Source organism: Orcinus orca, chromosome 4 (assembly GCF_937001465.1).
Source record: "Orcinus orca chromosome 4, mOrcOrc1.1, whole genome shotgun sequence".
NCBI lineage: Eukaryota > Metazoa > Chordata > Mammalia > Artiodactyla > Delphinidae > Orcinus > Orcinus orca.
Window position 1 is genome coordinate 154,693,264 of NC_064562.1, and position 10,291 is coordinate 154,703,554.

At 56.1% G+C, this 10,291-nt stretch overlaps 1 protein-coding gene across 4 annotated transcripts in view; it reads right to left on the reverse strand.

Moving 5' to 3' along the window:
* PCGF3 (polycomb group ring finger 3) overlaps positions 1-8,138 on the reverse strand; it is a 62,150-nt gene extending 54,012 nt beyond the window's left edge. For 2 of the 4 annotated variants that reach the window (XM_049709203.1, XM_049709202.1), the window contains exon 1: positions 7,862-8,138. The gene's annotated coding sequence lies outside the window, so the exon portion shown is untranslated. The remainder of the gene's footprint in view (positions 1-7,861) is intronic. The other 2 variants (XM_033419664.2, XM_004265200.3) reach the window with 2 other exon arrangements.
* Between the last annotated feature and the right edge of the window lie 2,153 nt (positions 8,139-10,291).

Here is a 10,291-nt window from a genome sequence, read left to right on the forward strand (position 1 = left end):
GGGTGTCCTCTTAAGCCACTAAGTTTGTGGCAATTTGCTTTCCAGCAATAGAAAACGAAGACAATAGCGTTTAGAGAAATGGACGATGCTGGCAGAAGTCCCAAGCATGTAAAATACAGAGTCACCACCAACTCTGGAAATATTCTCACTAGGCAAGTGTTCTCCCAATTCTAGAGACCAGAATCAGGTTAACAAACACATGGAAGCAGCGGGAGTCCCCTGGTATGGACTGAATTGTGCCCCCAAAATTCATGTGTTGAAGCCCTAACCCCCATCTCCAAACATGGGGCCTTTGGGAGGTTGAGATTCAGGACAGTGGGGCCAGGATGGGATTGGTGCCCTGAGAGGAAGGGCTCAGCAGGCTCCCTGTGTGCCTGTGAGGACACAGCAAGAAGGTGCGTCTGCAGGCCAGGATGCGGGTCCTCACCAGGAACCAAACCCACTTGGTAGTACCCTGAGCTTGGACCCCAGCCTCCAGGACTGTGAGAAATAAATGCCTGCTGTTTAAACCACCCTGTGAAGGACTTCCCTGGTGGCCCAGTGGTTAAGAATCCATCTGCCAATGCAGGGGACATGGGTTTGAGCCCTGGTCTGAGAAGATCCCACATTCCGCGGAGCAACGAAGCCCGTGCGCCGCCAACTACTGAGCCTGCGCTCTAGAGCCCACAAGCCATGACTACGGAGCCTGCACTCTAGAGCCCACGTGCCACAACTACTGAGCCCGTGTTCCGCAACTACTGAGCCCGTGTGCCACAACTACTGAGCCCGCGAGCCACAACTACTGAGCCCACGAGCCACAACTACTGAGCCCGTGCACCACAACTACTGAGCCTGCGCTCTAGAGCCCGTGAGCCACAACTACTGAGCCCATGCACCACAACTACTGAAGCCCGCGCATAGCAACGAAGAGCCAATGCAGCCAAAAATAAATAAATAAATAAATTAAAACAACAGAAACCAGCCCGCGACGCTCTGTCCCGCAGCCACGCTGAGGCACGCTCTCCGGGCCCCTTCAGTGAAATGCCAGGGAAACCCGTCTGCCTCCAGCAGCTCCCAGCTCCAGCGTGCAGAAGGCAGTTTCTCTGCGATAGCAGAAGCCCTATTTCCTGTAACAAGTTCAAAAAATGTCTACCCACTAAACCTTTTACATATATATATATATTTTTTAATAAATTTATTTATTTATGTTTGGCTGTGCTGGGTCTTCATTGCTGTGCGCGGGCTTTCTCTAGTTGTGGTGAGTGGCGGCTACTCTTTGTTGTGGTGCGCAGGCTTCTCATTGCAGTGGCTTCTCTTGTTGCGGAACATGGGCTCTAGGCACGCGGGCTTCAGTAGTTGTGGCACGTGGGCTCTTGAGCACAGGCTCAGTAGTTGTGGTGCACAGTCTCAGAAGATGTGGTGCACAGGCTCAGTAGTTGTGGCACGCGGGCTCTAGAGCGCAGGCTCTGTAGTTGTGGCACATGGGCTTAGTTGCTCCGTGGCATGTGGGACTTTCCCGAACCAGGGCTCGAACGCGTGTCCCCTGCATTGGCAGGCAGATTCTTAACCACTGAGCCACCAGGGAAGCCCTAAACCTTTTATAAAGTCTGCTAAGAGCAACAAAGCGGACTGGAGTGGGACTCACCACCATGTGCCCGCAAGAAGTGATGCAGCGGCTCCAGGACGCCTCCCCGTCAGACACACATGGAGGCGGCTGATGGATTCACCCTCTTGCAAGAGCGAGGGCAGCTCTCCAGCACGAAGGCACGACTCCCCTGGGCTCCCCAACAGTCTCTGCTCCCTGGGGACTCAGCCCAGCCCACAGGGCCCTGGGAACCGAGGCAGCGCTGGCCGAGCGGTGCCACAACCTGGCGGCATGGCACGAAGCACAACAGTGCCTGAGAAGCCAGCTCAACCCAGAGCCTGGCCCAGCCTCCGGCTCACCCCCTGTAGTCCACGGAGTCAACAGGACAACAGACGAAGGTGGACGACACCGTAAGTGAAGAATCAGAAAAACTCAGATGTGACAGATGGCCTGGGAAAGTCGATGCTGTATGGGGAAAGTGGGGAGCCTGAAATGAAAGACACTACAGGGGGCGTGACCCCCAGTGCCCCACGGGGAACTGCGGCTGGTTCAGGGAAAACGCCCTGGGAGACACTGTTGAGACAACCGGGGAGGGTTGAAAGTAGACAGGAAATTAGCCAGTATGTGGATAAGTGTCTACTTCTCAGGTGTGGTCATGACACTACAGCCGTGTGCAGACCATCCTCTTACCAGGACCTCCGTGCTCTGAATTACCTACGGAACGTGGCAGCTGGTTTGCAGCTCCTTTCAGATGATTCAACGATAAATATGTATTTAAAAAAAGAGATAAGCAAAACATAAGTAACTGCTGGATCTAGGGGAAGGCAGAAGAGTGCTCATTGGCTAATTCTTCTGGTTTTTCTCCACTGTGTTTTTTTTCTCAAACACTTCAGTAAAAAAGAGGAAATTACTTGAGAAGAAAAGAGGCTAACCCTCCTCTGCTCCTCACTACCTGTGACCGTGCCCTGTGCCTGCATGTCCTCGCCAGGCACGTGCGGGTGAGCAGAGAGCAGCCTGGGGTGACTTTAAGGTCGAAGGTGTTGGGATTTCCCTGATGGCCCAGTGGGTAAGACCCCGCGCTCCCAATGCAGAGGTCCCAGGTTCAACCCCTGGTCAGGAAACTAGATCCCACATGCCACAACTAGAAGATCCCACATGCCGCAATTAAGACTCGGCACAGCCAAATAAATATTAAAAAAAAAAAAGACTGAAGGTGTTAACACACAGAACACCTTCAGAACAGGGCCACAAAAGGGAACAACAAGGTCAGCTTTTAGTCATTCTTCATTGAGCACCTATTACAGGCCAGGCCCTGCTAAGAATCAGCAAATATAGCAGCTGACACAACCCACACAGGTCAAGAGGTCTGTGGACAGCTTTCCACTGTTCGCTTATTTTGTGTTAAACAACTGGAATTTGCTGTTAGTGTTGCAAAGTCCAGCAAATATTGATGCATTTGCCCCCCCAAAAAAATTCCAGTTAACCTCAACTCTCTAAATTCACCTAAGCATTATAAGTTCTCTTCAAAAAAAAACCCAGTGAACCTAACAATTGGTTTTTAAGGACAATATTTTCTAGTGAGTTTTAGTTCTTCTCAATGGAGGGTTTTGCTTAATTTAATGGACAATTCTGAAGCAATGCTCCCGCCTTAACCCTCTCATCACATGTTAAGTGCTTCATTATTGTCGTCTGGGCCTTCATATAATTCAGTGCTGTAGGGAGAAACATGCAGATTAGAAAAGACAGTCTATGTTTATTTTTTAAATAAATAAATAAATTTATTTATTTATTTATTTTTGGCTGTGTTGGGTTTCTGTTGCTGCATGCAGGCTTTCTCTAGTTGCGGTGAGCAGGGGTTACTCTTCATTGATGTGCGCGGGCTTCTCGTTGCGGTGGCTTCTCTTGTTGCAGAGCACGGGCTCTAGGCATGCAGGCTTCAGTAGTTGTGGCCTGCGGGCTCCATAGTTGTGGCTCGTGGGCTCTAGAGCACAGCCTCAGTAGTTGTGGCGCACGGGCTTAGCTGCTCCACAGCATGTGGGATCTTTCCGGACCAGGGCTCGAACCCGTATCCCCTGCATTGGCAGGCAGATTCTTAACCACTGTGCCACCAGGGAAGTCCCTCTAGTTATTTTTAAAAAGTCACTTTTTAAAATTCAATGAAAAACTATCAACTTGTAGAGCTGAAGAACAGTTCCATTTTTTGACACACAATGAATTGTGCAGCATTTTTGCAATAGTGATGGCAAATATCAGAAAGGTGGTAAGAAACCGTCCCCAAACCTCAACATATTTCAATAGAGAAGAAAATTACATTTTCAAATTCGATTCTGACCATTAACCAAATAAAGCTCCAATGAAGTAACAAATCCTGCCACTTAGTAGATTAAAGAGTAACAGTACAGACCAAAACAAACCTCGCTTTATAATCCAAAGCAAACAACCCAAATAAATAATTCCAATCACTGGCAAAGGGCCCTGCCTCACCCCAGCAGGGTGGAAACCTGGCAGGTCCACAGAGCAGGGTGGCAGGGGGGGACACCTCCCTCCATGTGGTGACAAGTTCTCGAGGGAGCCTCCCATGCGGGCCCTGCACGGGTGCCCTTCACAGCCCTGTGCTGCAGCGCCACCCCAAGCGCCACAAAGTCCAAGCACCGGGGAGGAGAAGCCACAGGGCTGAGCACAAGAGGCCCTTGCACACAGGTTCCTGGAGCATCCTTCCCTACAAAGGTCAAATAAAAACATTTTGGGATCTCACATCTTAAAAACGTCTTACAAATGTCAGTTGATCATTTCTGGAGGAAAATAATTAGCAGGAATAAAATGAAGCTCTAGAAACAACTAAAATCGCTGTACTTGAAGCTTCCAAGAACTCTGTATCACCGACACATACACACCTACAATTTAATTGTATGTGGGAAGCGGGGGAGCTTATGGCTTGCTACAGCTGTTCTAAGTTAATTCCTAAAAAGCTTTCTTATTTGTAATTTCTCTCCTGTCATGCGTAAGCTCCGGCGTCATCCCATCATCACAATGGTGACATCAGAGCAACCTGTGTAACTAAAGAGACAGCTGAGCTGCTGCAACCTTGGGCTGAGCACACAGCTCTACACAATTCTGTTCATTCACCTGCAGGGCACTTCTCAGGCACAGGCCCTTCAGGAGCTAACACCACCTGATCAATGCCAGGCATTAGGATGGCCCAGACCCACCCCGCCCAGGAAGCACACCCTTGTGGAGTTCCTCCTCCTTAAGCGTGGGCTGGGCCTGATGACTAGGTTCTAACAAAGGATATGGCAAAAGGCATGGGATATCACTGCCAAGATTAGGTCATGAAGACTGTGGCCTCCTGCTTGCTCCCTTGTCCTGTCGCTGGCCCTTGAGCTGCCCCACAGATGTCTCCAGCCAGCAGCCTGGAAGCAAATCCTCCCCAGATGAACCTCCAGACAAGACCACAGCGCCGGTGGGCACCCTGACGGCAGCCTTGTGAGACCCTGGGCCCAAGGAGCCTTGTGAGACCCTGGGCCCAGCTAAGCTGTGCCTGGACTCCTGACCCACAGACACTGTGACATAATAACTGGTACTGTTTTAAGGCACTACACTTTGGGGTAATTTGCGGGACAGTAATATATAAATAATACAACCATCCAGCACTATCACACCTTCAGAAATCCAAAAATGGGAAAATAAAGAGCCTAACCAAACCTGAATGCCCAGTTTTACAAGTCTTTCCCAAAGCTTCACAAAGCAAATTAAGTTTTTTAAAAAGCAAAGTACATGTTAAAAAAAAAAAAAAAACACCCACAGGGACTTCCCTGGTGGTCCAGTAGTTAAGAATCCGCCTTCCAATGCAGGGGACGCTGGTTCGATCCCTGTTGGGGAACTAAGATCCCACATGCTGCGGGGCAACTAAGCCCACACGAGCCCAAGAGCCCGCGGGCCACAACTAGGCAGAAGCCCGCGCACCGCAACGAAAGATCCCGCGTGCCGCAACTAAGACATGCCGCGACTAAGACATGCCGCAACTAAGACCCCAGGCAGCCAAATAAATTAAAAAAACAAACAAACAAAAAAACACACACACACAGAAAAAGCAAGCACTGAGTAACAAGGTCGCAAGTGTGGTTACATTTGACAAGTCAAAATAGGCTGGACTATTCAGGGGCTCCATGCGCTTAAGCTTAGTTACAGTGAAATGTTACACTGAAAATGCAAAGGGGTTTCTCCTAAGTAATCAACAAGTGAAGTTATGGCACAAAATGAAATACTGAACTGACCACTTCAAGCATCTCCCTTGGGAAGTTTAGAGTCGTGCCTCACCCTAACACAGGTCGACCTTTCTGAAAGCACTCCCGCCTTTCGTCCACGCAATGAATGTGCTGCACGCCCACCCCATGCCAGGGAACCAGTGCCTGCCTGGGCTTTCCATCCTCTCAAACTCCTCCAACATTATCCTACTGGACACACTCTGGAGCCCTTCCCCAGCCAAAGGGCAGCACTTCTCCATCCCCACTTCCAAATTAAAGGACAACACAGGCAAGATCTAAATGAAGTCTGCTTTGAAGGTTTCAGAGAAGCAAAGCTCCCATCCCAAGGTCCTTTCCTGGAGTGCAGGAGGTGCCTGATGGCTCACCTGACACGCACTGGGCCGTCTGGCTCCAAACCCTTCCCGCAGCCCACACTCCCAGCTTGGACCCCACCCCTCCTGGAAATTCCTGGACACAGAAAACACCTCCAGACCTTGAGAATGGGACTCTTTTGGTAACACCACTGGAGGGAGGGGAGGACAGGAGTGGTTGAAGGTGCCTGACACTGACCACAGGGCCCAGGTAAGGAAAGGATGGAAGCCCTGGAGCAGGGACTGGGAGAACAGGGTAGGGGACAGCTTTCTGGGTCTGGGGAGGGGCAAAGCACTGGCCTGGGGCATGGAGCCAGTGGGGACTATGAGCCCCCACCCCCACCCCCACTTGAGTCCCCAGAGCTGGGAGGATGGGCCTCAACCCTGCCTACCCCCAGGGCCCAGCCCAGGCAGCATCTGCTGAAGGTCAGAAGGTTTGTGAGGCCCAGGTGCTCAGGGGCCTCACGGAGAGGGCTGGTTTGCACCTGTGGGGCTCAGGTGACCAGGATCCCTGATGCTCCAGAGCCTTTATAGAAGCCAGGTCCAGCTGAGTGGGCTGGGTAGATTCTGGGCACCTCTGGAACCTGCCCCAGGGCCCAATCCCCTGGGGGTCCAGCCTGAGGTCCCGGCGCCCCTTACATACCACCCTTGGGGTCTGAGTGCTTCTCAGGGACTCATTCAAGAGCCTTGGCCTCCCTGGGGACCTGACTCCAAGTTCCAGCTCTTATCACGGCTGTGGCCCTCTCTGAGCGCCAGCCTTCTTCACGGCTGCCCCAACATCCGACTCTCCTACGTGACCTACCTGGGTCATCCCTGGAGCCTGTCACAAGGCAAGAGCCCTTCACATGGCACAGTCCCAGGGTCATGGCCTCCTGGGAAAGCGGGGCTGTCCCAGGGTCCCAGAGGTGCTCACAGGATGCTTCCAGAATTCTGGTCCTACTGGGGGCCAGTCCAGGGGTCCAGACCTCCCCAGGTGACCCATCCTAACGTCCAGGCCTCCTCAGTGACTTGTCCCAGTGTCCCAGCTGTTCCTGGGTCCTGGCCCTGCTCGGTGACCTGTCTCGGGTCCAGCTCTCTCTGATTCCTGCTGAGTCTTAAGGTTCCAGCCCTCCTCCGTGACCCATAGTGAGGCTGGACCCTCCTCCATGACCCATATCAGGGTTGGGCTCTCCTAGGTGATCTGTCTCAGGGTACAGTGAGTGCTTCCTAGTCCTTTTCTTGTTGGGTCCCGGGGTCCAGCCCTCCCCGGTGACCCGTCCTGGGGTCTGGTCCTCCATGGTCCCTCCGCGGTGGCCATTCCTGGGGTCCGGTCCTCCCTGGTCACTCCGCGGTGGCCCGTCCTGGGGTCCGGTCCTCCCTGGTCACTCCGCGGTGACCCGTCCTGAGGTCCGGTCCTCCCTGGTCCCTCCCCGTCCTGGGGTCCGGTCCTCTCTGGTCCCTCCCCGGTGACCCGTCCTGGGGTCCAGTCCTCCCTGGTCCCTCCCCGAAGACCGGTCCCGAGGTCGGGCCCTGCCCGGGGTCCCGGCCCCGCCGAACGGAGTCGGGGATCCGCAGGCCGGGCCGACGAGGGCGCAGGGGCGCGGGCCGGGGTTCGGAGCCTTCCGGGCCCGGACACGGACCGAGGCCGCGGCCTGTGTAGCGAGCGCCGCGGGCCAGGCCGGGCGGGGCGCGGACTCACTGACCTGCCGTCTCAGCTGCGGGCGAGCGGGGCGCACGCGGGGGCCGCGCCGGGAGAGGGAGGGGGCGCCGCTCCCTCCGGGTCCCCCCCAAGAGCAGGGGAAAAAAATCCGTCCGGAGTTTAAAACAAAGAGGCGGAAATGCCCGAGCAGAGCCGAGCGCAGAGTCGGGGGCGCCGCTCTTGGAGCATGCGCGTTGCGCGGACCGGCTCCCACCCGGCAGCCGGGGCAGGGGCGGGGCCTGGAGTCGGCGGGTCCCGGGGCGGGGGCCAGGGCGTGGTCAGAGGGCGCAGGCGCGTCCGGGCTGGGCTGGGCCCTGGGACCTGGAGAGGCGAGGGGGCCAGCGGCGGGACCTAGGAGGGGGCGTGGTCAGAAGGTGTGGGTAGGGACAGGGGGCGGGGTCAGAGGGAGAGGGACCTAGAGAGCCCCGGGGCCGGGCTCTGCGCGGAGGCCCGTGAGGGGTCGGGGAGGCGGGGCCAGAGGTGGGGCGGGGCCTCGAGGAGGTGTAGGGCGATCCCTGGCCTGGGGGCGGGGCCGAGGCGGGGACGGGGCGTGGTCGGCTGGCGCTGCGCCAGGAGGGGGAGCGGCTTGCGGAACCCTGGAACCTGCAGGCAGCTGGCGCTCCGGGACCAGGGGTTTCCTCCGAGGGAGGCGGTCTTGCTCTTGCATTCCTGTTCTTCCTGGGAGCTAGCACCAGGCAAGAGCGGGGGCGCCTCAGACAGGGAACCTGCCTCCCGGGCTCCCGGACAGTAGACAACAAGGCTGACCCCACAACTCTTCCCTGTTTCCGGCTTTCCGCAGGCCCCGCCCTGGAGCTGTAAGCAGTGACCGTGACGTCCACGCCCTCGTGGGGTCCGCACTGCGAGGGGGGGCGGGAATAACAGAGGAGAACGTAAATGCGGTGTCCTGTGGGAAACAAGCCGGGTGGGGGAGGCAGTGGGTGTCCGGAGTTGGTTACATAGAGTGAATGGGCACGGAAGGGACGCAGGGAGCGAGCCCTGCAAGTGTCTGGGGATGGGGCCGGTTCACAGGCAGTAAGTCCAGCCAGCCTCAGGCCCCGAAGTAGGAGGGGGTTGTGGAGGATGCTTTCCAGAGACCAGCCCCAAAGCTAGAGGGCACAGAGAGGCTGGAGATGAGGTCAGATGCGAGGTGCCTGGGCTGTCTGAGCAGAGGACTGTGGGCACGGGACTGGCGTCCCGCTGCCTTGTGTCTGCGGGGGCGAGGCTGGAGCAGGAGGCAGCGCAGGGGTGCCAGGGCGCTACACCTGGTGGTGCCCTGGAGGGCGGGAAGGGTGGGACTGCTGAGAGGAGGCAGGGGTGGGCAGCTGCTGACCACCTGGGGAGGTGATGTCGCTAGACCCCCAACTGGGACTGCTGTGAGGCTGGGGGCTGCAGGAGTGCAGTGTGAGCTTGCAGTGTCTGGAGATGATGAGATGGTCAAGGGAGCGAGTGAGGGATGGGGGACCAAGCCCCCTGCAGCCCTCCCGGTGGAGAAACCCGGGAGTCCAGGAGGAGCCAGTGAGAAAGACCCAGATGGAGCAGACTGGGGAAGAGGACCCCAGGGGTGAGTGATGTACATTTGGCTGCTGGAGGGATGAGGGTAGTGAGGCCCCTCCGGGGCCATGGCCAGTGCAGTGTGGAGGCATTGTTGGGGTGAAAACAGATTGCTCAAAGGAGGAGGGCAAATATAAGACAACTTTTCAAGGTTGTAGATGGAAGCCACAAATGGGGCTCGGAGGCCAGGAGGAGAAGACAGTTTGCTATTTGGGCTGGAGCCCTGGTGACCTCAGTGGTGCTGACTGGGTACAGGGGGAGAATGACCACGCTGCATGAGCCGAGGTCCCCACCTAGGACTGGGGACTGGATGCAGGGGGCAGTTGGTAGCCCTTCACGTTGGGGGGGAGGGGAAGACCCTGATGCATGGTCTCTTCTAGCTGCTTCTGTTTTCCAGTACAATGGGAGCTCAGGTGACCCAGGTCGGAAGTGGAGGCCCAGGGGACAGCAGAGTGGGAGCAGCCCTAGGCTGAGGGCAAAGTGGCCCCAGGAAGTCACCTGACAACCCTGTGACACCGTGGCCACCGGTCTGCAAATGGGGCAGAGCCAGGAGCAGGCGTGTGAGGCGTGGCAACGGTTCCAGATTCGTTCCAGGCCTAGGGCCTCTTGCTGGGGATGCACACCAGACATCTGTGCTGCCCGCCTGTTTCCCTAGGTGACCTCATCGGTGACAACACCCCAGACCTTGACCCTGAACTCTGGGCTCCGGTGTCCAGCTGCCTGGCCACATCTCTGCTGGGATATCTCTAGGGAACTCAGGCTCTGATGTCAGAAGGTCAACCCCTGGCCTTCCCACAGCCCCATGGCAGGGCTCCTTCCTGCCTGCTGAGCCGAGGCACCGGGGTCCTTGCCTCCAAGCTCTACTGACGTGGGCTGTCAGTAG